General features: G+C 36.5%; 1 pseudogene; it reads right to left on the reverse strand.

The window, feature by feature from the left end:
- Window positions 1-27,532, reverse strand: part of LOC115526941 — a 100,424-nt pseudogene that overhangs the window by 44,948 nt on the left and 27,944 nt on the right.

Consider the following 27,532-nt stretch of genomic DNA (forward strand, 5'->3'; position numbering starts at 1 on the left):
AGCCAAAATCAAGAGTCAGACTCTCAATCAACTGAGCCACCAAGTCACCCCTGTTTTTGTGTTTTATTATTACTTTAAGTTCTGAAATTCTGTGACTGTGAAATGATATGGAATCCAAAATATTTAAAGATTAAAATATATCTGGGTTTCTATGGGACTTTGTAGAATATTTTGCATTTGTAGAAGAAAGAAATGAGTTTTAATACATAGAATTTCATGAATTAGGATCTAGGGAAACTGGCCAATAAAACGTGGAATATGATAAAACTAGGCTGCATATGTGACAACTACCATGTATCAATTTTAAACTAACTTGTCTGCCACTAATTGGCTCCCTGTTTATATTAAAAAGGTTTAAATTTTTTAACTTAAATTTTAGTTAACATATAGTCAAATATTGGTTTTAGGAGTAGAATGTAGTGATTCATCACTTATGTACAACACCCAGTGCTCATCATAACAAGTGCCCTCCTTAGTACACATCATCCATCTAGCCCATCTCCCACCATCTTTCCTCCATCAATGAAAAGGCTTTAATTTGTAACCTGGAAGCAATACCAGTTAGAAAACATTCTAGAGCATAGCTTAAAATTGCATAATGCTCACTGTTTCCTCAGTGTTCCCAACATCTATCATTCTTCCATTATGTTTCTTGACTGAATTATCAAATGCTCTGTTTTATGGTGTTGCACACCATAAGACACCATAAGCACACTATAGCTGTGAATCCAGCTATGGCCACATACAAAAATGAGCAAAGCCCCACCTCTACCATCCAGATATCCTAGCAAATTTCTTTGATGTTCAAGCTGCCCTATATCATTTCCTAATTTAACTCACCCCAATTTGTAGTCTCTAAGTTTGTTTGAAGTTTTTAAGACACCTGTTTCAGTTACATAGATAACACCCAAACCAAAAAGAAATCAGGTAGAATATGGGAGATTTGCAAACAATCTTAAATGACTTAACATAGCAGACATTTTTAGAATGCACATCAAACACTGCATAATGCATATTCTTTTCAAATGCATGTGGAACAGTCATAAAAATAAACCACATTTTGGGCTGTAAACATAATTAGAAAATATTGAAATCATTCAAGTACTTCCTCTGGCTTTATAGGAGTTAAAAGTAGAAATCAATAATGAAAAATTAACTAGGAAATGCCCAAATATGTGGAAATTAAGGAATAAGCACAAAATAATGTAAGTCTAAGAAGTAGAAAAGAAATTAGATAATATTTTATATTTATATAGCAATGGAAATATGACATAATGGAATTTTTAAGTGAAGCCAAAAGAGCTAGTGAAAGAGAAATTTATACCTACGAAAACACAAAATTAGAAAAATTTAAAGTTTAAAAATCAACCTAAGTTATAAAAATAAAGAAAAACTGTTTTAAAAGTCTGGAAAGAAGAAAAAAAAAGACACGAGTAGAAATCAATGAAATCTAATTTCTACTGCTAGCCATGTTGATAACTTTCATCATAAAGAAATAGAAAACTGGACGCTACACATGAAACAGCAATTTCAGGCATTAGTCTACATGCAGCATTGGACTATGATTACAAAATAAAATGCAAATAAAATGAAGTGATATTTATGATGCAGTTCATTTTCCTGGAAGTATATTTGGGACAGTAGAACAGGGAGACAAAACCAAGGAGAGCATTTTACTATTTCACAGTTGAATAAGGCAGATTGGAGTTTAAGGATGAGGTGTCAATCTGGAATTTATAGGGAATAATTTGAAAGAGGAGAGAAACATCTCCAGAATATACATAAAAGCCTCCTTGTATCCGTTACTAAAGAATTATCTTCAGATATGTTGTGTGGACCCAGCAGGCCAGGTGAAGTACTTCTGAGCAGCTATAAGCTGGAGAATTCCAAGAGTCTTCCAGGCCAGAAAGTGTAGTGAGTTCCAGTAAATCAGAAAGCAGAGACCTCATGAAATGCCCAGGCCATTCATTAAGGGCTCCAGATAGCTCACTCCATAGTAGAAGGGATATAATAGCCCTAGAGTAAAAGCTACTTTACACCTGCCCTAACAGCACTTAAAAACAAAGCTTACATGGGGCGCCTGGGTGGCGCAGTCGGTTAAGCGTCCGACTTCAGCCAGGTCACGATCTCGCGGTCCGTGAGTTCGAGCCCCGCGTCGGGCTCTGGGCTGATGATGGCCCAGAGCCTGGAGCCTGCTTCCGATTCTGTGTCTCCCTCTCTCTTTGCCCCTCCCCCGTTCATGCTCTGTCTCTCTCTGTCCCAAAAATAAATAAACGTTGAAAAAAAAAAACAAAAAAAAAACAAAGCTTACAAATATTGAATTGATTCATAAGTCAATTAATGTCCTACCAAAACAAATTCAATACATAAAAGCACTCAACAAAGTTATAGTTACGATCTTCATCCTCTTATCCAGATTACTAAGCATGAAAGGAAACAGGCACACTTGACCCACAGTCAAGAGAAAAATCAGCCAATAGAAATAGATACAGAGAGGATAGTGTTGATGGACTGGCAAACAACAATTCTGAAAGAATTAGTATATACATAAGGATTTAGGGAAAAAATAATATATTGGAAAGGCAAGTAGGACATTATTAAAAATCCATCACAAAGGAAAAATATTATTTCTCAACTGAAAAACTGTACTTGATAAAATTAATAGCATATTGGACATTGCATAAGAAAAAACAGATGTGTTTGAAGATGTAAAAATGGAAGATATCCAGTTGAATCAAAAAGAGTAAAAAGACTGAAAAAATTAACAGTTATCAGTGATCCTATTTCCAGGCAATTAAACATATGTAAAATTTAAGTCACAATAGGAGTGTTAAAAAAACATACTTGAAATATTAACAATTTTTTTCCAAATTTGATGAAAACTAGAAATCCACAATTCAATGACCAACAAGTGGATGAAATACAAATAAAAACAAATCAAGGTATATTTATAATCAAATTGTGAAAACAACTGAATAGCCAGTGAAAAAAGAAACATAATACATAGAGAAAAAATATATAAGAATAAGACAATATTCTTATAAGAAGCAAAGCAAGTCAGAATATTATGGAACCATAAATGTAAAGTGCTGGAAAAAACACTTGTTACCTCAAAATTCTATATGACAGAATTTATCCTTCAAAAACACAGGAGAAATAACAATATTTCTATTCAAACAAAGGTTTAGAGGAATCAGTAATAGTTCTGAACTATAAGAAATGAAATAAGAATTTCTTAGAGGAAAAGAAAATAATACCAAGAGGAAAAATATCCACAAAAACAAATGAAGAATACTAGAAATAATAAATATTTGAATAAATTAAAATATTTTTTTTCTGATTTATAAAACTCCATAAAGAAGTATTTACTGTTTGAAGAAACATAATATCATGGAAAATATATTGGAGGTTTTAACACATAGCACAAAGAATAGGGAGGGAAGAGTTCAGGTGACAGATTGATATATTGTTATATGTTGTTACATGCATTAGGGAATGATGAAGATACATATTGAGAACCTAAGATAGGAGCCTGGTTCCCTTAAAGGGCCACCTGGTAAATATTTTAGGCTTACAAGCCGTTCTTTCTCTGTTTCGTCTACTCAACTCTGACATTGCAGTGCAAAATCACCTTTGGACAGTGTGTCCATGAATGGATGGGTCTATATTCCATTACAACTTAATTTGAAAACCACATTGCCATCTCAAGACCATAACTGGTGACCTCTGCTGTAAAGTAATGAATAAAAATTCAAACAAAAGTTATAACCAATAAACCGTAGAAGAGATAAAAATAAAATAATAAATTCAATTCAGATACAAAATTCAGCAAAATAGGAAAAACAAATTAAGGAGGACAACAGAAAATAAATGGGAAGCTGATAATTGCAGTATATGTAAATGACCTAAGCACACACACACAAAGGTAGAGATTATCAAAGTAGAGATTATTAACAACCCAATCATATGCTATGTACAAGAAAGTCACTTTAATTATAAAGACAGAAGTTAAAATTGTGGAAGGGTGTCTGGATGGCTCAGTTGTTTAAGCCTCCAACTCTCGATTTCAGTTTAGGTCATGATCTCACAGTCATGAGATTGAACCCCGCATCAGGCTCCGTGTTGGGCATGGAGCCTGCTTAAGATTCTTTCTCTTCCTCTCTGTCTTCCCCTCCCTCCATCAAAATAAATAAGTAAACTTAAAAAGATACTTTTTAAAAAAGTAAAATGATGGAATAAGAAATACCATTAAAAATCATACAAAATCCAGTGTTTATATTAACTTTAGACAAAATAGTCCTTAAACAAATAGTACTGACATGAATATAAATGGCCATTTCCTAATAATAAAGGGATCAATTCATCCTGAAGACAAAAGAATTCTAAACATATATGTATGCACCTAATACCCAACCTTCAAAACACTTGAAACAATAAGAACTAAAAGAAGAACTTGGCAAATTCAAAATTAGATTAGGAAATTTTATTACACTTTACATAGAATTTGAAGGTATAACTTGAATATATAAAGTGAAACTTTTAAAGCTTATGGAAGATTTAGACAATACTTCCAATATCTTACATTTACAGGACACTACACCCAATACACATTAGAATACACATTATTTTCAATGCATATAAGATAGTCACACACAAAAAAGACCATGTGCTGGGCAATAACACAAGTCTCCATAACTCTAAAAAAAATTAAATCACAAATAGCGTGCTCTCTAACTAAGAAATTGTTAATTAGAGGCACCCAGGTGTCTCAGCTGGTTAAGCATCCGACTTTGGCCCAGGTCATGATCTCATGGTTCCTGAGTTCAGGCCCCGCCTCAGGCTCTGTGCTGAGAGCTTGGAGCCTGGAGCCTGATTCTGATTCTGTGTTTCCCTCTCTCTGCCCCTCCCCCCCACACTTGCACTCTGTCTGTCTCTCTCTCAAAAATAAATAAACAGCAAAAAAAAAATTGAAAAACAAACAGTTAATTAAAATCAATAATAGAAAAGAAACTAAAAATTGTTCAAATATCTGGAGATAGAGAATGCACATCTCGGAGCACCTGAGTGGCTCAGTACGTTGAGCACCCAACTCTTGGTTTCTGCTCAGATCATGATCTCATGTTCGTGAGTCTGAGTCCTGCATCTGGCTCCTTGCTCACAGCACAGAGTCTGCTTGAGATTCTCTCTCTCCCCCCTCTCTCAGGCCCTCCCCTTCTTGCTATCACTCTCTCAATATAAATAACTACAAACTTAAGAAAAAAAAGAAGAATGAGCATCTAAATAGTCTATGGTCAAAGAACAAGTCACAATTATAATAAAATAATTGGAATTAAAATTAAAAATAGCCAACATACCCAAATCCATGATGTCTTAGACTCTGGGTCTAAAGTTCTTTCTTGTCTAGCAAGAAAGCGAGACACATGATTATTAAATGCAAGAGATGGCTAATGTCCGGGAAAAGACAAGAGCCCTGAATAAGGGTCCTCGCCCCGTTTTTATTAGGATCAGAAGGCTCACAAACGTGGTGATGGACGTGCACAAGGAGACAATGAAACTGTGACCATTAACTCAAGGATGTAGGGAAAGGGGTCTTGAAGAAATTTGGAGTTAGGGGTTTGGGTTAATACAAAACAAAATCCTGGCACCTGGCAGCCAGGCAGAAGGTTGTTTACAGCATTCATGAGACACCACCTCTGTTGATCTTAGCTAGCCTAGGGGGTGAGACAGGTCGAGCAAGTAGCCTCAGCATAAACAAGGCACCTCTTATTTTGCTAATCAGCTCCCCTCTGGGCAGCTACATCTGCTGCACAGAGGTCTATACCCCTTTTTACCTGTTTACCTAACTTGGTCCTTCCTTCCTGTGAAAGCAGCTTCCTGCTATAGTACTAAATTGGGGGGCACTTTTGCCCTGAATACCTAATCTTGTTTACCTCATATACCTTTGTATTGGGGGCCTTTGCCCCTCCTCTCTATTATGGGGAACTTTGCCCCCCCACTCTATTCTGGGGGCCTTACCCCCCCCTTCCCTATCCTTATTTGCCTAATCTTGTTTACCTAAACTTGGGTGGGAGATCCAAAGGCTTTGTAATTCTTTATGCCTTGTTAACCCATCAGTGCAGGCTCAGGAAATTCCTAAGCTTACTCCCTACACCATGAGATAAAGCAGAACTTAGGGGAAATTTTGTAATTTTAAATTTTATATTTGACTAGAAAAAAATATCTAAAATCAATAATCTAAGTTTCTACCATAAAGAAGTAGAAAAAGTAGTAAAAATCAAACACAAAATAAGAAAGGAAATGCTAGAGATAAGAGGAGAATTAAATAAAATAGGAAATGGATGAAAATAGAGAAAACTAATAAAACCAAAAGATATTTTCCTAAAGATTAGTAAAATTGCTCCTTCATGAACAAAGAAGGAAGTCACAAACTGCCTAATATTAGAAATGAAAGACAGGATATATCTGTAGATGTTATAGATATTAAACGAATAGTAAGGAAATATTATAAATATCTTAATGACAATAATTTTAGTAAGTTAGATGAAATGGACTAATTGGAAAACAGAAAGCACAAAAACTGATTAAGACGAAATAAAAATAAAAATTTGAATAGCTTTCTATAAAATAAATTATATATAAATTTATGCATAAATTTTATATAAATGTATATAATGAATATATTGTATGTAACATATCGAAATGTATATAATGAAATGAATATTGTCAACACTTCCTTAAAAAATTTTAGCAAATCGAGTTCACCACTATATTCAGAGATATTATGTTGTGATCAAGTTGGGTTATTCCCAGAAATGAAAGTTTAACATTAGACAACCAGATTCACTGGCATTCAGAATATTGACAAAATAAGAGGGAAAAACAAAACCAACAGATATGTGAACAAAAACAAAGACCATTCCAGATGAAACTCTCAGGAAATTAGAAAGTGAAGGAAACTGTTTCAACCTTATCAAGAGCTTCTATAAAATACAACTAATATCACATTTAATGATGAAACATTGAAAACTATCTAAGAACCTTATGAGTTCAAATATCACTTCTAGTTGCAGAAGACATGATCATGTAATAAAAGTCCAAAAGCAGCTACTGCAGCTAACAAATGAATTGATCAAGGTTGTAGGATATAAGAAAATTAGACAAAAATCAATGTAGTTCTATATACTAGAAATTAACAATTGAAAATTAAATTAATACAACAATAACATTTATAATTGCATTTTATTTTTATTGAGAGAGAGAGAGAGAGAGAGAGCAGGGGATGGGCAGAGAGAGAGGAAAGAGAGAATCCCAAGCAGGTTCCACACTGTCAGTGCAGAACCCAATGTGGGGCTCGAACCCATGAAGTGTAAGATCATGACCTGACCTGAAACCAAGAGTCAGATGCTTAACCAACTGAGCCACCCAGGCACCCCTGGAACTGCATTTTAAAAAGAAATATTTAGAAATAAATTTAATGAAATTTCAAGGACTGTATCTTCTGAAAGACAAAAGGCCTTATAAAATGGAAGGTGAGGCTCATAAATCTTCTCTTAAACAGGGTTTCGAATAATCTTAAGGCTTTTAGGTTTTTAGGGAGCCCAACGTAGAGAAATAATTATTTTAATGAGATAAGAGGAATGCTTTGCAAATTATTTTATGAGGTCACCATTACCTTTTTTCTGCACGGAGTATATTTTCTGCATGCCTTTTGTCTAATGGAGTATATTTCCTTCGAGTTCTATAATGGTCTTAAGATTTTTAAATTAATGATGCCAACTTGGACTGAAACAACAATGTCAACACAAAATGAAAAGAGGCTTTAGAACCTTAAAGCACTTACTTGCAAACATGCATTTCTTCTTTTGTAAAATAAAGAATGACTCGGAATACCATACTAACAGCCAAGCTGCCAGAGCTCAGAGCTATGAGCCTTAATCAAGAAATGGCCAAGGTGTGCTTGATTTCAAAACTGCTCTGGACCAGTGGCTGCTGTTTGTAGCCCACTCCTCCGTCTCACATTCCTTTTGAAAAGATGTGTCTTTTGTCATTTTTCTGTGTCCCACCATTTTATGTTTGATAACTTCTACACTTAGTTCACAAGTTTTAAATTGGGAAGACCTGTACTCAAAGGTCTGTGTCTGATGCACCACAGTCAAGGTGCCTCATCTGCGCATGAACATGATGCAGATGACGAGAGCCTTAACTTTTCGACGATGCCATAAATGACAGGATGACCTGGGGGGTATTTTGTATATGGGAGGGATGTGAATAGTTGTGGCTAGAGAACCCTTTATTTTCCAAAGATGGCCATCTTATGAGTAAGTCTATCTGAGCTGGAATTGGCATATGATGTTGACCTTACAGGTGTAGCAGAAAACATGGAAGGGTATTCAGGTGCGGACATTACCAACTTGTGTGGGTATACACACTTTTTAAAACGCAGCATTGACAGTGCTGCTCTAGTAGTGTTTATAAGTCACTTCATCTTGAAACAGATATCACCCTTATGACTGCCTTAATCAGTCGAGTGCAGTAAATGTGATACTATAGGACTTTAGGTTACAAAAATGCCATGCACCTCAACTTTTCTAGGGATCTCCATTCTTCGAACAGAGCAGCTTCATGTAAGAAAGCCAAACAGCAAAATTAAAAGATATCCTGTTGGTGTTTTGTCAGCCCCACAGGGGTCCCTGCTGAGAGCCAGCAATTATCATCAGATATGTGAAGTGAACAGATTCCATGTGATTCTCGTCCTCAGCTGTCACGTCATGTTAGCCTCCAATTTGCCCAGGATGTTGCCATGTAGCAAAAGGAAAAAAAAAAGTTGTCCATACTGAGTTTATCCAACAGATTCATTACCAAACTAATAACTGCATTTACGTTAAGCCACTATGTTTAAGGTAGTTTAAGTACACAGCAATTAATAAGTAGAACATATAGACAATAATTGATAGGAGCAATTCTTATACCAAGTGAATTGAGAAGATACACTTATTGTGTTAAACAGTGATTCTGAAGAGTACATTTTAAAATTTGTATTGGCGGGGCGCCTGGGTGGCGCAGTCGGTTGGGCGTCCGACTTCAGCCAGGTCACGATCTCGCGGTGCGTGGGTTCGAGCCCCGCGTCAGGCTCTGGGCTGATGGCTCAGAGCCTGGAGCCTGTTTCCGATTCTGTGTCTCCCTCTCTCTCTGTCCCTCCCCCGTTCATGCTCTGTCTCTCTCTGTCTCAAAAATAAATAAACGTTAAAAAAAATTAAAAAAAAAATAAACATTAAAAAAAATACTTTAGGGGCGCCTGGGTGGCGCAGTCGGTTAAGTGTCCGACTTCAGCCAGGTCACGATCTCGCGGTCCGTGAGTTCGAGCCCCGCGTGGGGCTCTGGGCTGATGGCTCAGAGCCTGGAGCCTGTTTCCAATTCTCTGTCTCCCTCTCTCTCTGCCCCTCCCCCGTTCATGCTCTGTCTCTCTCTGTCCCAAAAATAAATAAACGTTGAAAAAAAATTTAAAAAAAATAAAATTTATATTGGCTGTGTAATACAGTAGTTACACCCTGCACTTAAAAATCACATGAAGCATCCCGTAAGGCCTGTCTAAATAGCGAGACTTCTATGTGGGAACTCAATTTCTCCTGAACACATTGACACTTCAAGACTCATCCTTTTATAATGCAATCATCAAAACCACTCTTCCTTTCAATTCACTGAAAATTATTCACTTAATCGCTTATAGGTGAATAAAGTTTCCTCACAAAGTTAAAAATAAAACTATCCATGATCCAGCAATTGCAACACTGGCTATTACCCAAACAATACGAAAACACTAATTCAAAGGAATACGTGCACCCTTATGTTTATAGCAGCATAATTTACAATAGCCAAGATATGGAAGCAGCTCAAATGTCCATCAGCTGTTGATTGGATAAAGAAGATATGCTATATACATACAATGGTATATTATGCAGCCATTAAAAAGAATGAAATCTTGTCATTGGCTATTACATGGATGGAGCTAGGGAGTACAATGCTAAGTGAAATAGGTCGGTCAGAGAAAGACAGATACCATATGATTTCACTGATATATGGATTTTAAGGGAAAAAAAATAAGCCAAGGGGGAAAGAAAGAGAGAGACAAACCAAGATACAGACTCTAACTATAGAGAACAAATTGATGGTTACCAGAGGACAGGTGGGTGGGGGCATGGGTTAGATAGGTGATAGGGACCAAGGAGTATACTTCTCTTGATGAGCACTGGGTGATGCATGGAATAATTGAATCACTATATCTTACACTTGAAACATGTTAACTAACTAGGAGTGAAATAAAAACTTAAAAAACCAAGTGTCAGCCACATGGGAGTTTCAGGCTCCAGAATTTCCTTTTCATATAACCAACTAGGAAACTAAACAAATATTAAAAAAAATACATTGGAAAACAGGAAGTAGACAACTGTGACTGCTGAGAGAAGGAAAACAAATTGCAGGAGCCTATGATCACCTTGGCTTTCTATTCAGATGAAAATAACTGTATTATGGGGGAAAAGAACAGCAGAGCCTGACAGTTTCAGTAAGTTGAGGAGGCAGAGATATGATTCAGGAATACTAACGCAGCTACACAGGGCAGGGTAAAGTACAGAAAAGAATGATCTGTGGACAGAAAGAGATCCAGAAATTTTCACAGGAATCCCATTTTGTCTTTCCTTAAGTATTAGACTCCTCAAGCATAGGATGAACCTCCATGAGGCCAAGCAGTGAAAAATTATTACTCAGATTCTGTAAACTAGTGCTAGAGGGCATTCAAGTTCATACCAGCCAGAGAGGAGACTCCTCAGTGAACACGTAGGAGAGACAGAAGCATAAAAGCGTGACTTGAACCAAAGAAAAATGAGTCAATAAAAATAGACCCAGGCACGTCAAAGATGATGGATGAGAAGAGAAATGGAAATGCACTTTATTTATTTATTTGTTTTTTTAATGTTCATTTATTTATTTTGAGAGAGAGAAAGCATGAGCAGGGGAAGGGCAGGGAGAGAGGGAGAGACAGAATCCCAAGTAGGCTCTGTGCTGATACAGGGCTCAGTCTCACCAACTGTGAGATCATGACCTGAGCCAAAATGAAGAGTCAGACACTTTAGAGACAACCACCCAGGTGCTCCTGGCAGTGCACTTATGGTAGAACAATACAATATCAGAAACAAAATAATAAACTTCATCAAATCAATAACATACAAATGCAAAAAAAGAACAATGACTTGAAGTCTTAGAAATAGTAGTTTTTAAAACTGAAACAGAGAGAAAAACTGAAAATAGAGGTACAGCCCCTGAGTAACATGGGAGACACTAGCAAGTGGCAAAATAACACAATTCTCGTATTAGAAGAGAAAGGCTGAAAAACATTTAAAGAAATAATGGTTGGACATTTTCCCAAAACCTAATTGAGAAGCTCAACTAACTCCAGGCAAGATAAAGAGGCATACAAAAAAAATCAGAACACATTACATCATAACAAATACACACACACACACACACACACACACAGCCTCTGAACTTAGAATTCTATATCCAGCAAAAAAGCTCATGCAAGAATGAAAGAAAAGCAATAACTTCTTTTTTCAAACCAATAAAAAAGGAGAATTGGTGGCCTTCAAACTTGCATTATAATAAATGTTAAAAATAGTTCTTCACACGTATCTACACAAAGGAAAGAGAAGCACTAGGAATATTAAATGTATGAGAGTCATTTTCCTCATTTTAAACAGGTACTTAACAGAGCTAAGTCAAAAATAATGGTGTAGCGGGGTTTACAACCTGAAGGACCAAAATGCACGACAATAATACCACAAGGGACAGAAAGAGGAAATGGAAAGAGTATTGTGGTAAGATGTTCATATTAGACATGAAGGTTATAACATTGTCTAAAGGGAGACTGTGCTAAACTAAAGGTGCATACTGCAAACCTAGAGAAACCATCAAGAAAATAATAAAACCAAAATTATAGCAAATAAGCCAATAGTGGCAAAAAAAAACCTCATGCACGTATTATCAATTCAAATGAATGCAAGACAAAAGGAAATAAATGACAAAGAACAGATTTAAGGGGAAAAAAATAATCACAGGATGGTAGATTTCAACAGAAACATATTGATAATCACAATAACTTAAAAGTTCTAAAAATGAAATAAAAGGTTACAAATAGACTGGATGGGAAAAAAAAAGATCCAACTATATGCTATTTACAAGCAACTTACTTTCTCAACTTATATATAAATTTATTTATTTATTTGTTTGTTTGTTTTTAACGTGTGTTCATTTTTTAAGAGAGAGAAAGAGAGACAGAGCACAAGTGGGAGAGGGGCAGAGAGAGAGGGAGGTACAGAATCCGAAGCAGGCTCCAGGCTCTGACCTGTCAGCACAGAACCCAATAGGGGAGGTTGGGGGTGCAGGGTGGTGGGTGGGCTTAAACCCATGAACTGTGAGATCATGACCCGAGCTAAAGTCGATGCTTAACTGACTGAGCCACCCAGAAACCCCTCAATTTATATATAAATTTAAATAGTATGGAAGAAGATGTACTAAGAAAATGATAATCATAAGAAAGTTGCAGTGGATGTATTAGTACCAATCAATGTAAATTCAGAATAATGAATACTATTAGAATACAATAGAACATTTCCAAACAATATAGGATAAATTCATAAGAAGACATTAAAATTTTAAATGTGAATACTCCTAACAACTGAGTTTTAAAAAATCATAGGGCAAAAACAGACAAACCTAATAGGACAAATAGATCAATATATAAATATATATGGATACTCCACCATTTATTTCTAACTAATTAGAACAATTAGACTGAAAGTCAATAAAGATATAGAAGACTCAAAATCCACCATCAACCAACTTTTCTAATTGCCACACTTGACCAGACAACAGAATATATAACTTTATTTTCATGTACATATAGAAAATTCATCAAGGTAGACCATATATTATGTCAGAAAATATACACTCAATAAACTTAAAAGAATGGAAATCATTCAGAGCAACTCACTGATTCTAAGAGAAATAAGTTGGAAATCAATTGCAGAAAGGTTTTTTGGAAAAATCCATTGATAAGTTCAGATTTAGAAAATTCACTTCTTTTTAAAAATTTTTTTAAACTTTATTTATTTTTGAGAGAGACAGACAGTGTGAGCAGGGGAGAAACAGAGAGAGAGACACACACACAGAATCCGAAGCAGACTCCAGGCTCTGAGCTGTGAGCACAGAGCCTTATGTGGCACTTGAACTCACAAACCGCAAGTTCATGACCTGAGCCAAAACTGGATGCTTAACCGACTGAGCTACCCAGGAGCTCCTTCAGTTCTAAATAACCCATGGGTCAAAGAAGAATCACTATTGTATTAGAAAATGTAAGACCTAAAAGGTAATGAAAACACAACATATCAAAACTTGTGGGATACAGCAAAAAAAAAAAAAAAAAAGTGTTTAGAGGGAAATTTGTGGCATCATGTTTGTTTACTAGAAAAGAATAAATGTCTCAAATTAGTGATCAAGTTTCCACTTTAAGAACTAGAAATAGGAGGGAAAATTAAATCTAGAATAAGAATGAGAAAGCAAAATGGTCGAGATCAGAGGAGAACCCCCCCAACACACACATAAAATAGAAAATCAGTAAACAGTAGGGAAAACCAATAAATTAGTATAAAACTTTAAATAGTGATGTATCTAATAACTTGTGGCAAAGAGCTGATCTATTTTTGTCTTGGCCAGTGGAAGTGTGGAATAGGTGATAAAAATATTCTGTATTTGATTGTGATAGCAGTTACATGGGTAAATTAATTGTAAAAGCTCATTAATATACACTTAAAATGGTTACTTTTACTGTAAATTATCTCAGGAAAGTTTTTTTAATTGTTTAAATTAAGATATGAACAAAAATATCCAAGCACAAATTATTTTCCTTAGTTTTGTGTTAAATCTGCACTTTCAAACTTCTGAATTCTCTAAAAAAATACAATTTGCACAATAAGTAACTGTATAAAAAGTGGATATTTGATAAATAAGAATGCCATGTAGAAACAGAACTTAATATTTAAAAAGATTTTCTTGCACCACTTTATATGTCAAATACATGGGAATATGACTGATTTTTGTTCTTAAATATTGTGTTGAGTTTTAGGAAAAATCCCTCTATTTTCATATTAAAGGTATTAATAGTTATTATCATTTCAATAACAGAAGACATGGGGAGTAATTAGCAAACAGCATCCAAGTTTTTTAATTGGGCTCTTGTATCTAATCCACGCTTAACGATTCAGTTATTTCGGTGAATGTATTTTATGTCTAAAACCCTTTTCTATGTATCTAGATTTAAAAAAGCCAAATCTTGCCTCTGGGAAGTTCACACTTTCACACAGGAAATAAATGAATAATTGTAATCATACAATCAAATTGACAAAATAAAATAAAAATCCAGGAAAATAGTATGAGGTGCAGAAGGCTTCAAGATGATAGAGATCTTTTGTGGGAATTGGAAATGACTGCTTATGAGAGGACTTTCTTTGAAGCATGAAGGATATATAGGATTTGGAAATCAGAGGCACAGGAGTTACGAAATGTGTGCTTTCAAATACAGTAGCCATGAGACATACGTGACTACTTACATTTAATTGTAATGAATAAAATTAACATTTCAATGCCTTGGTCACATTGGTCATTTCCGACTTGGCCACCATCTTTTCAGCTCAGATTATAGAACATTTCCATCCTTGCAGAAAATTGTATCGGAGAGCTCTTTCTAAACATAGGCACCGTCTCATCCCAAGTGCTAACGCAGCAAAGAGCAAGGTGTATTTGCGAAGCAGCAAAGATTCCGTGTTGCCCTAGAGACACATTTTAGAAGATAGGAATAAATCTTTGGATAAGTTAAAGGACTTATTTCTCATTCTTTAAATTCCACAAGGAAGTATTGAGAGTTTAAAGCAAAAATAATATCAGTAAAAATGATTTGTGAGTTTTGCAACATACACGGAAATAAAATACTGGAGAACAATGCCAAAAATGTTTGATAAAAACAGTGCAAAGAATGGAGTGGGTAACATACGGGCATAAGACCGTTACATTATACTTTGGTATGATGTTCCATGAAGGTAGACTATAATAAATTAAAGATGCATATTGAAAATCTTAGCTAGGGCTCGGCAGACTTGCTTTTAATGAGCGGGACTGCAAGTATTTTAGGCTAGCAGGCCATCCATTATGTACTACTCTGACACCGTAGTATAAAAGCAGCCTTAGATAATTACATAGATAATAAGCAAATAAATGGATGTAGCTATGTTTCACTAAAAGTGTTTATGGGATGCTTGGGTGGTTCAGTCGAGTAAGCAGCCAACTCGATTTTGGCTCAGGTCATGCTCCCAGGATCATGGGATCCAGCCCCATGTGGGTCTCAGTGCTGAGTGTGGAGCCTGCTTGGGATTCTCTCCGTCTCTCTCTGCCCTGCCCTCCACTAAAAAAAGAAAATAAAGTGTTTCACGTGAGTGCATAGGAAGACAAACAAATACCCTTTTCTTAAAATTTTTTAACATTTATTTATTTTTGAGAGACAGTATGAGACAGAGCATGAGTGGGTGAGGGGCAAAGAGAGAGGGGGAATGCAGAATCTGACACAGTCTCCAGGCTCTGAGCTGTCAGCACAGAGCTTGATCCAAGGCTCGAACCCACAGACCAGGAGATCATGACGTGAGCCAAAGTCAGACCCTTAACAGACTGAGCCACCCAGGTGTCCCGAGGACAAACAAATAGTCTTAAAAAATTGAGACATTTTCCTGAAACTTCCATGAACAATATCTTAGAGTCATTCTAGCCATTCTATCTGACAAATACTCCCCAGGCATATTTCTGGACTGAAAAGTTTGGCTATTCCTTTGTTCCTCTTTTACCTTGGTTATAAAAATCCTGTGGTGTTATTGTCAGAAACCAGAAACCAGGCTATTTCTTTTAATAAGCAAAATGTGACAAAAGGCAACAAAACATCATTGTATATCTTCAAAATTAGACAGTGGTCCCCCCTTGACCATGGGGGTACGTTCCAAAACGCCCAGTGGATGCCTGAAACTTCAGATAGTACCAAGCTGAACATATACTATGTTTTTTTTTCCCCACACATACATACCTATAATTAGGCACAGTAAGAGATTATTAGTAACAACTAATAATACAGTAGGACAAGTGTAACGATCTACTGTGATAAAAGTTATATAAACCCCTCTCTTGCTCAAACTGTCTTATTGTCTTGTGCTCATCCTTTCTCATCTGGTGATGATGTGAGATGATAAAATGCCTACATGATAAGATGACGTGAGGTGAATGATGTAGTGTTAGTCTACGACTGACCTTCTGACCATAGGTGAGGAGGAACATCACCTCCTTCTAGACTACAATTGACTACAGGTAACTGAAACCACAGAAAGCCACACTACAGGTAAGGGGGTATTACTGAATATGTAAATATATACATAAACATATTAATGTGTTTACATAAATATATACAGAAACATATACATATAAATATGCATAATATGTTTATATTAAATACATATGTACATATATCAAACTATATAATACATACAAATGTATGATATATTTAATAGATATTTGACTTTGGAATATCTGTGTTTCCATAAACAATGCAGTTCTGAACTTCTGACCGTTGGTAAAGAAGCAGCATAGTTGGTTAATAATGTTTCCCTGAAAGTGTTGCCTATTAAAAACACTTTCTCTAATTTTGAAGCCACTGGCTCGGCTACAGTAGGAGAAATTAAGAGCCACAGCATATCTGACTGGTTCTTAAAGACCATGACCTCCATAAATAAAAGCCACTGCCTAGGAAACAGAAGCAAAGTATTGAAGTATGACTATCGTGGACCAAAGAGGGTAAGACAGGAATTCAATACACTGGTTTAATTACCAACGTCTACACCAATTATTCCCCTCTGAGTCAACTCTGCCTCATTTCCTCCTGTCTACTGTGATTTTTCAGTGACATTACCTTGGGAATAGATGACACAGTGGAGGTGGTGTAGATGGTGCTGGAGATTATGGAAGAGAGTAAGCTGGATAGTGGGTCTAGGAAATACAGGTCGCTGCACTGGTGAGAGCGCTTATTCGCAGAAATGGAATCCATTCTTTAGCAGAGAGAGATTAATTAGGACAAAGAGAAAAGGGGCTGAAAAAAAGATTCCAACCTCAAGAAAGGATTAAAACCACCACACAACACGGATTCCAAAGAAGCTGATTTTTTCTACCCACACTTAGGAGACTGTCAATCGGGAAGGCACTGATTTTGCAAGCCACCTGCCAAACCTAAAACAATGCTGCCTTGGCCGGCCATGATCCACGCCAAGAAAAAAAATGGAAGCCACATGCTGTGATCTTCCAGTAGCTCAGTTTCAAATTATAGACTTGGGTTTATGCATCCCCAAAACAAATCTGGGCCCCTGGCCACAAGAGAATCGTTAGAAATCCTAATTGCAGTTTTTAGCTTTAAACTTTGGTGTTGAAAAGAAATCCTAGAAAGTGCTTGAACTCAATGTTTAATGAAGCAATTTAAAGACCTTGGAAGCTTCACCAAGGAACTCAACAATAAAAGTTAAGTTTGCAACAATTTTAGGGTCCATTTGTATATTTGTTCAGGCAGATTGCAGTAGCATAAAAAGGAAGTCGTTCCACAAAATGGAAGCTATTTTTAGATTATGTAATAGACATAGGAAGCTAAGTTTGCAACAGATATTAAGGATTACAGGGGCGCCTGGGTGGCGCAGTCGGTTAAGCGTCCGACTTCAGCCAGGTCACGATCTCGCGGTCCGTGAGTTCGAGCCCCACGTCGGGCTCTGGGCTGATGGCTCAGAGCCTGGAGCCTGTTTCCGATTCTGTGTCTCCCTCTCTCTCTGCCCCTCCCCCGTTCATGCTCTGTCTCTCTCTGTCCCAAAAATAAATAAACGTTGAAAAAAAAAATTAAAAAAAAAAAAAAAGGATTATGTGTGCATTAATTCTGGTAAAGACCTAAACGCGTTGGTCTATAAACAATAGCTCAATATAATAGTAGATTTTTTATTATAACATTAGGATTCTTCCAGATTTACAGGAGCTTAGCTATTTTCCATATGTGTGTCCTCCAGTCCCTCGTGTGTTATTTCCATCTCAGCCCAAGTGAAGAGAAAGAGATGGAGAAGCATGTGTTGGAAAGATTTGTGGAACAGACCTAGGAGGTGCAGAGCGGTTTTGCTTCCAAAGTATTGCTTCAAAGTCACTGATATGGCTACATTAAGTGCAAGGGAGAACAGTACATTTGGCTGGGCTATGTGTGCAGAAAAAACAAAGAAACAGGTTTTGAGAAAGCTAACAATATCTTCCAAAATATAAAGGAATTGTGCAGTTGGCCATTTCAAGGAGAGTTAGAGTGGACAGCATAAAGGTTGCAGTGAAACCAAGGGGAGGCTTGAAAAACATAATTAGTGGGAAACATATGACAGTAAATAAATTTAGCTGAACCCACCAAAGACTAGGGCTTAAAATGGGCAGTATCATCAGCTAGAATTACAAAGCACTTAAAAGTTCTCAGGTAAAAAATAAATCAGGCACATTTTCTTTCTAATTGCTGGGTTTTACTTCATCTTATAGCAGAAAGAAGAATTTTTCAATACAATTGTCATAACTGCCTGACAAAAATATTGTGGATATGATCCTACTTTCGGTATGTCTAAAACCACTTTAGTAGCATTGCATTTTTATGCCTTTAAAAGGTTTTGTTGACTACCTCTTATATGATTCAAACTATATGGCATTCTGGAAAAGGCAAAATAATGGAGATAGTAAAAAGATCAGTGGTTGGGGGAAGGGTGGGGCAGGCAGGGGCAGGAAAGGATGAATAGGCAGAACACAGAGGATTTTGAAGGCAGTGAAAATACTCTGTATCATACTATAGTAGATGGATACATGTCATTATATATTTGCAACGTCTTATTTACACTATGGACTTTGAGTTATAGGCTATGTATGACTGGGGCAGGTGATATATGGAAAATTTCTCTACCTCCTCCTAGTATTTCTGTGATGCTAAAACTGCTCTAATAAAATCCTTTAAAGAAATAAAAACTCTAAGAAGCACGGGAAAAATAAAAGTTGATTATATCTACCCCAGGGCATTCTTGTACAGTAATACATTAAATGTAGATTGGGGTATACTTTTGAAAAGTAAAACTCTGCAGTAATTGTCTAAGATAATCCCACTACAAAAATTTCATTTTATAGAACATATCTATATAAGCATAAAAGATAACAAGGGATTTTATTACATCATTGTTGATAAGAAAAACTGTAAACAACCTAAAATGTCCATCAAGAAGACATTAGCTCAAAAGATTATGGTAATAATGCAAAGGAATTCTATGCCATAATAATAATTATATAACAAAAAGTAGATCTATGTGAGCTAGTGTGGAAAGACAGAGAATAGTGTATGCACATCGTTCCTTTACGTATCTGTCTTTGGTGTTCTGGAGAAATGTATCAAACTATATGCATGGAAACTACAGAAACAGTAAAAATATCAGTGGTTGCAGGGGTCAGGGGATAGGCAGGGGTGAATCGATGGAGCACAGAGGATTTGAGGGGCAGTGAAAATCCTCTATGATATAATGATGTATGATAGCATATGATATCACAATGACATAATGATGCATGCCATTATATATTTGTCCACACTCATAGAATGTACACCAAGAGCCAGCTGTAATGTAAACTATGACTGTGTGATGATGATGTATCTATGTAGGTTCACTGTAACAAAACGTACCACTATCGTAGGGGATACTGATAATGGGGAAAGTCGCCCACGTAAGGAGGAGAGGATTTGTGAGAAATTTTTGAACTTTCTCTTCAGTGTTGTCCTGACAAACTGCTCCAAAAAATGAAGTCTTATTAAAAAATAAGCATGTGCTACTTCTATTAAAAATTAAAATGTTAACTGAAAAACAGATTTTGTTGTATTCACCTATAAAATTATGGAGCTGTCTTGTGATTGCCTTGAGAGATATTCTTTAAAACACTGTTTTTTTTCTTATTTTCTAATGGAAATTGCTAAATACAAATGAACTCTCTCTCCTTTCATTGCCACATCTGGTGAGCTATATTTTCACGGGAAAACGTATTTTCATAGAATTATGTAAATTATCCCATTGTGATTTTTAAAATTTCCTCTTTAAGTTTATTCCTGTTTTTCCTTTGTGTTTATTTCTATCTCAGAACTTCTTACTGTACATTTTCAACTACTGAGGGTGTCATTTTGCTAGTGATTTATTACTTTTACTGCTTTTTTTTAAGAACTAAGTATTCATTTATTCCATTCTAGAGTTATTCTGTGTTTAAGTTTACTACATTTTCCTTTCATTTTTATTAATTTCATTTTGGTATCATTAGCTTTATTTTTTTGTTTTCCTTTACTTTTTTAGTGCAATTCTTAATTTATTAATTTTCATGTTTCTTTTTTTTATTTTTTATTTAAAAAAATTTTTTTAACGTTTTTATTTATTTTTGAGACAGAGAGAGACAGAGCATGAACGGGGGAGGGGCAGAGAGAGAGAGGGAGACACAGAATCGGAAGCAGGCTCCAGGCTCTGAGCCATCAGCCCAGAGCCCGAGGTGGGGCTCGAACTCGTGGACCATGAGATTGTGACCTGAGTCGAAGTCGGACACTTAACCGACTGAGCCACCCAGGCGCCCCTAATTTTCATGTTTCTTATTATTTCTCGCTGTGACTTTTATTTCAGGTACTGTTATAGCCGTGCCCCATAGGTTTTTCTATGTAGTATTTTCAATATCCTTTGTTCCTTAAAATTTTTTTTAAATTAAAAAAATTATGTTTTTATTTTACTTTTGAGAGAAAGAGAGAGAGAGAGAGAGAGACAGCATGAACAGGGCAGGGGCAGAGAGAGAGGGAGACACAGAATCTGAAGCAGGTTCTAGGCTCTGAGCTGTCAGAGGGGCTTGAACCCAGGAACCGTGAGATCATGTCCTAAGCTGAAGTCGATTGCTTAACTGACTGAGCGTCCTAGGCACCCCATTAAAATTTTTTTTAATTAAAAAACATATTGAAGAGAGAAATACAAATCTATGTTTTAATTGTCTAAGTTGAAGAATGCTTTCGTTTTCTATTATTTTACTTCCGCCATGGTCAGAGAATGTCGTTACATTATACTCTTGGAATTTATTAAGGTTTGTTTTTGACTTGATATGTTAGTTTATATAAATATTCCTTGGAATGTTGAAGCAAAGTCTTGTTTTCTCTTATCAGAATAAGATGTTCTGTATAAATCCATTACACTGCATTTTTTTTTGCTTTGGATCTTCAATAGTCTCATTTTTTTTTTCTATGCTTGATTTAATTTGACCCCAGAGAAATTAAGAAAACTTAAAACCTTGTGTTATTACTATCAGTTTTTTCTTGCATCTCCTATGATGTGTTTAAAAACACTGCTGCTAATTTGAATAGATATTCCTCTTTCAAAATTTTTTAATGTTTATTTTTAAGAAAGAGAGAGTGTGTGTGAGCGGGGAGGGGCAAAGAGAGAGGGAGACACAGAATCTGAAACAGGCTCCAGGCTCTGAGCTCTCAGCACAGAGCCCAAGGCGGGGCTCAAACTCATGAACCCCAAGATCATGACCTGAGCCAAAGTTGGGCACTTAACCAAAAGAGCCACCCAGGTGCCCCCTTTTTTTAAAAAAGTTTTTAAAAGTTCTTGAATCAAATGTTTGGTGCTAGCAAATAACCATTTTAGATATTTTGGTGTGAATAGTCTAGTAACTCATTCTTTACTTATGTTTCATTTACATATTTCCTTTGTATATTGCCTCATTTACCATTGCTCAGCTTACAATTTTAGATTTTTTGATCATTTTGTTTTATTGTGTCTACCAAGGAATTGGGTTTTGCTCTTGGACCTAATCTGAGAGTCTTCATATTTTAATTGGTCAGTGCTATGGACTAGATGGTGTGTGCTCCCAATCCCCGTTCATATGTTGAAGCCTTAACCCCCAAGGTGATGGTATTAGCAGGTAGAGGCTTTAGAAGGTAATTTAGTTGAAGTCAACAGGGTGGAGCCTCCAAATCGAATTAGTTCTTCTTAGACAAAGAAACACCAGAACTTTCTCTTTCCTCTCTGTGAAGATACAAGTGGAAGTTGGTGACCTGCAAGCCAGGAAGAGAGCTCTCACCAGGAACCTGACCAGTTAGCATCTTGATCTTGGACTTCCCAGCCTCCAAACTGTGAGAAATAACCATCTCTTTACTTAGATATTTACTAATCAATCTATAGTATTTTGTTACAGCAGCTTGAACAGACTAAGACAGTAAGTTAACACTATTTAGTTTTATTTACTGATATGACAAATCTGTTTGCTCTTAGTTCTGTCATACTTCTTTATATTATGTTTTCAAGTGTATAAGTGTATATGTGTAGGGGTGTCTGAGTGGCTCAGTCGGTTGAGCATCCAACTTTAGCTCAGATCATGATCTCATGGTTCTTGAGTTCGAGCCCTGCACAGGCTCTGTGCTGACAACCCAGAGCCTGGAGCCTGCTTCAGATTCTGTGTCTCCCTCTTTCTCTGTCCCTCTCTTGCCCACGCTCTGTCTCTTTCTTCTCTCAAAAATGAATAAACATTAAAAAAAATAAGTGTATATTTGTGCATGCATGTGTGTATACATGCATCAAAATGTACTTAATCTTATTAAGTATCGAATTTGTAAAAGGAGAGACTAAATGGAAAATATTTTATATTTTGATGCATTACACACACATGCATGTATGCATATACACTTATAAACTTAAAAACATAATATAAAGTGGTATGACAGAATTAACACTATCATTGTTCTAGTGATAATTTATATGCAGATATATTTACATTTATTTCATTATTTCTCTCTTTTTTTAGCTTACATCCTTACATCATTAGCTTTTCCCCTTTCAATACTTTTATTTCCCTACATTTTTTAGGAAGACAGTACCTTATCTTCAAGGTTTAGCTTTTTATTCTTAATGATGCTTACTACTGGATGTGTGAGTTTTAAATATCATTAAACATTTCTCCTTGCGCCAATGAACAAGATTGTTATGCTCTCTACTGATTCTGTCACTGTCAGACTGTATAACATTTATTTTTTAATTGAAACTTAAGTTCCTTTATGTATCTTACACTTCCACAGATCAGTAGAACTAGTGAAAAGTAAAAGTCAATAAAATTAGACATGCTCTGTGCCCACTTAATCTCTCGGAGCCTCAGTTTTCTTAGTAGTCTGGTGGAGCACTGAGCAACTTTAACATGTTGACGTGAGAATTAATGAGGCTTCTGGGGAAGAAAATGGTCCAACATTTAGCAAACTAAACAAATCTTAGTGCCTTCTTTATTCTAAATTACTGACTAAAAGCCCTAGTGGCACAGATTTACTTTACAATGACTTACTGCTTAATTGCATACATTTTGGCAAATAAACAAAAGTGACTGAATGTGTACTTATTCAAATTTGTGATGCAATATGGCAAAGTCCAATATCTTCCTATCAATAATATTCGTGTTTGTCATAACATAGCATATAGGTTAGCACATTTTAGATATATGAAATTTTTTTTAAAAAACCCAGTTACGGGGCGCCTGGGTGGCGCAGTCGGTTGAGCGTCCGACTTCAGCCAGGTCACGATCTCGCGGTCCGTGAGTTCGAGCCCCGCGTCGGGCTCTGGGCTGATGGCTCGGAGCCTGGAGCCTGTTTCCAGTTCTGTGTCTCCCTCTCTCTCTGCCCCTCCCCCGTTCATGCTCTGTCTCTCTCTGTCCCAAAAATAAATAAACGTTGAAAAAAAAAATTTAAAAAAAAAAAAACAAAAACCCAGTTACATGAGAAAATATTTGAGGGAAATTTCAGAGTTATATGTCCTAAGGTAATCATTAAGTTAACATACATGCTATCACACTATTTCCCCTATATTATTAACTACTCTACTATGCAATCTATCGTTTACTAAATTCAATTCTGATTTGTTGAAGTCAAATATAGTTCAAACTTTTCTCGATCTATTTTGCTACTCCTGGATTAGCTTTTATTCTAATTCAAATTTTTGTATATCCTTAAAGTGAAAGTAAGAGCCTTTTTCTGTCTTTTAAATTTTTTTTTTTTTTTATTTTGAGAGAGAGGAGAGAGCGTGAGCAGGGTAGGGGCAGAGAGAGAGAGAGAGAGAGAGAGAGAGAGAGAACCCAAAGCAGGCTCCCTGCTTTCAGTGCAGTGCCCAATGCGGGGCTTGATCTCACAAAAGGAGATCATAACCTGAGCCGAAATCAAGCATCCAATGCTTAACTGATGGAGCCACCCAGGCCTTTTTTCAATATCAGGTTGAAGGATCACTACATGAAAATTAACTCAGAATTCTATGGACAATATTATGAAGTCCTCCTTGGTAGGTCACATTATTATTCTCTTTCAATACAAAGCTTATGCAGTGGACCCCTGGGTGGGTCAATGGTTTAAGCGCCCAACTTAGGTTCAGGTCATGATCTCACGGTTTGTGAGTTCAAACCCCACATTGACTCTCTGCTGTCAACGCATATCCCGCTTTGGATCCTGGGTCTCCCTCTCTCTCTGCCCCTCGCATCCTCTATCTCTTTTTCAAAAATAAATTAACATTTTTTAAAAAAAGCAGCTTATGCAGCACTGCCTGTACCCATGTTGTCTGTGTTGCTTCCCTGTAGCAAGAAAACATTTCTATTCCATTGTCTTGTCCTGTGACTTATTTGGGCCAATAGATATGTTCCTGTAAGATGCAGTATATCAATTCAGAGCAGGAAGGGACTTCTTCCACTTACACTATGCCTTTCTCTTTTCCCTCTGCCATGACAAAAACATGGCCCAAATATGGGCTCTTCCTGAAGCTTGGGACCCCGAATGGAAGGACGGTACATGGTAGTTGATACACCAGCACCCATGTGTAATGTGAACAAGAAATAAAGATTTGTTAAAATCCCTGAGATGGATCAGAAAGCCTGATACGGTTCCTACGAACATAGTTTCAGCGGTCTGTGCAGTGCTAAAATGTCTTCTGTCTGGTAACTGAGTGTGAGTCCTTGTAACAAAACTAAACTGGGGATTTGTTACCTCTTTCTGTGTTTCCCTCAAGTCACACGTTGAGAAACTCGGCTATTTTCAATTTCTAATTATTTCTGTGGTAAGAATAACAGCAAAGATAATTGGTAAGTTTTGAGGTCCAAATTTCATTGCTGGCTTGCACTCGAGTAGACTGTTTCAAACAAGTGTAACTTTGAAGAAGTAATCTTGGTAGGTCTGTACACATCTTTTTTTATTAGACTGCACTTCTTTGTAGTTCTCTGCTAATGAGAACAATCTTGTCCTAGGAGAAATAATTCAATCAGGAAAAAGTACATCATGTTCTGCATATACTTGAATTGGATGCTATTTTCCCGATGCAAAACTGTTTTCTCTTTCCCGATGCACAACTCTTTCTCCCAAGAGGAAGAGAGAGAGGGAGAGGGAGAGGGAGAGGGAGAGGGAGAGGGAGAGGGAGAGGGAGAGGGAGATCATTATCTTTAGCTTATTTCAAATCATCTACGTTTTCAGACAAATAAAAGAGCATCTATCTCCTTGCTTCATATCAAGGTGTAAGCGGTTGAATTGTATCCCCAATTGTAGTCAAAATCCAAATTCTGAACTGCTAACTCTGATACCTCCAAATGTAAACTTATTTGGAAATAGGGTTGTTGCAGGTGTCATTGGTTAAGATGAAGTCACACTGAAGAACGATGTGCCCATAATCCTACATGATGGCGGTTCTTATAAAAATGGGTAAATTTGGACACAGGAAAATGCCATACAAAGATTATAGTCATGGTGTCACAAGCCAAGAAACTACCAGAAGCTAGTAGAGAGGACTGGCGTGGATCTCTCTGCGGAAACTAATACATAGGGCCACCAAATCTTCCGTCACCCAGGAAAGATGTATTTACGCTCTGCAAATAAAATATTTTAGTGAGACTTCAAATTACTAGATTACATTTTTCACTCACAATACCAAATTTATGAGTTCAAAATTCATCTAAATATATAGATTATTTTAATATTTTATAATCGTTCTCTGTGTGACGATGCATTCATCATAATATATTCAACGGTTGTCATACATATATTGTTTTTTCTTAAGTAATGTAATTTCTCTCAAATATTCTTCTGTGAAGGCACTTTATTTCTAACTTGGAAAGTACGTGTCATAGCCAATAAAATGTGCTACGCTGTTGCTTCACAATTGTTATCCTTTTCCCCTCAGATGAACTGTATTTTCATTGTATCCCTTTGCAAAATTGTATTAAAAATCTCTCATCTTCTATGAGAATCCAAAGTGTTGAAAGTCACCAATTATGAATAGAAATAATCGTCTGTTGCATGCAAAATGATACCTAAACATTCAAGATAGTCCTAAAAGCAAAAAGAAAAGCATAGCATTTCTGAGATTTAATTAAAATTTGTATAATCTGATAGTTTATATGTAATCGTACATTATAGAAAGAAAACTGTTCTAGTCCACAAATGGCACTTACTATATCATTAATGTTTGTTGTTTGGTTCTGTGTTGCCTGATTATATGATGCTTTTAGCTGTGTGGGAAGGCAATGAATATTAAACACATTAACAGAACATTTTGTGGTTTCATGATGCAGAACTACAGGTTGAGGCAAAAATTAAGGCTTCTTTTTATCTAAAACAATAGTTGTAATAAGTTATTTTCACCAGAAATGCTAATTCCTTATATTGAAGCCAAGTGTCAAAGGAGATCAGCAAAGTACTGCTCCCATTTAACCAGGGCCCCAGTCTGATGGGTCAGAGAGATGGATGAAAAGACACCAGGAAAAGTGTGTCTGGATAGGCTAGGTCACAAGAGGAAAGACTCGGTCAGTGTCTTCTACCATAGCAATGCCAAGCCTGTATTGCTTCTTAAGGCTAAGCGCTTTTCTTGGTTTCTTCAAATTCCATGCCTGAGTAAGTACAGTTTCCTTAGTTACTAGCATTATGCACATGTTCTGGCATGAAAAAAGCCGTCGATACTGTCTCCCAAACAAGCCACTGTGGCAAGAATGATTGAACTCCCACATTAGAATCTTCCCCTTGGCTACTAGACAGTCCTAGAGTTAATTTAAATATCAAAGTCCTGATTAAATAATTAGAAGTGTTCCTCTCACTCAAGATAAAAATCAGTTGTTTTCATTAAAAGATAAAATGTTCCGGGGCGCCTGGGTGGCTCAGTCAGTTAAGCCTCCGACTTCAGCTCAGGTCATGATCTCACGGTCCGTGGGTTCGAGCCCCGCGTCGGGCTCTGGGCTGATGGCTCGGAGCCTGGAGCCTGCTTCCGATTCTGTGATTCTGTGTCTCCCTCTCTCTCTGCCCCTCCCCCATTCATGCTTTGTCTCTCTCTGTCTCAAA

This window comes from Lynx canadensis, chromosome D2 (assembly GCF_007474595.2).
Source record: "Lynx canadensis isolate LIC74 chromosome D2, mLynCan4.pri.v2, whole genome shotgun sequence".
Classification (NCBI taxonomy): Eukaryota; Metazoa; Chordata; class Mammalia; order Carnivora; family Felidae; genus Lynx; species Lynx canadensis.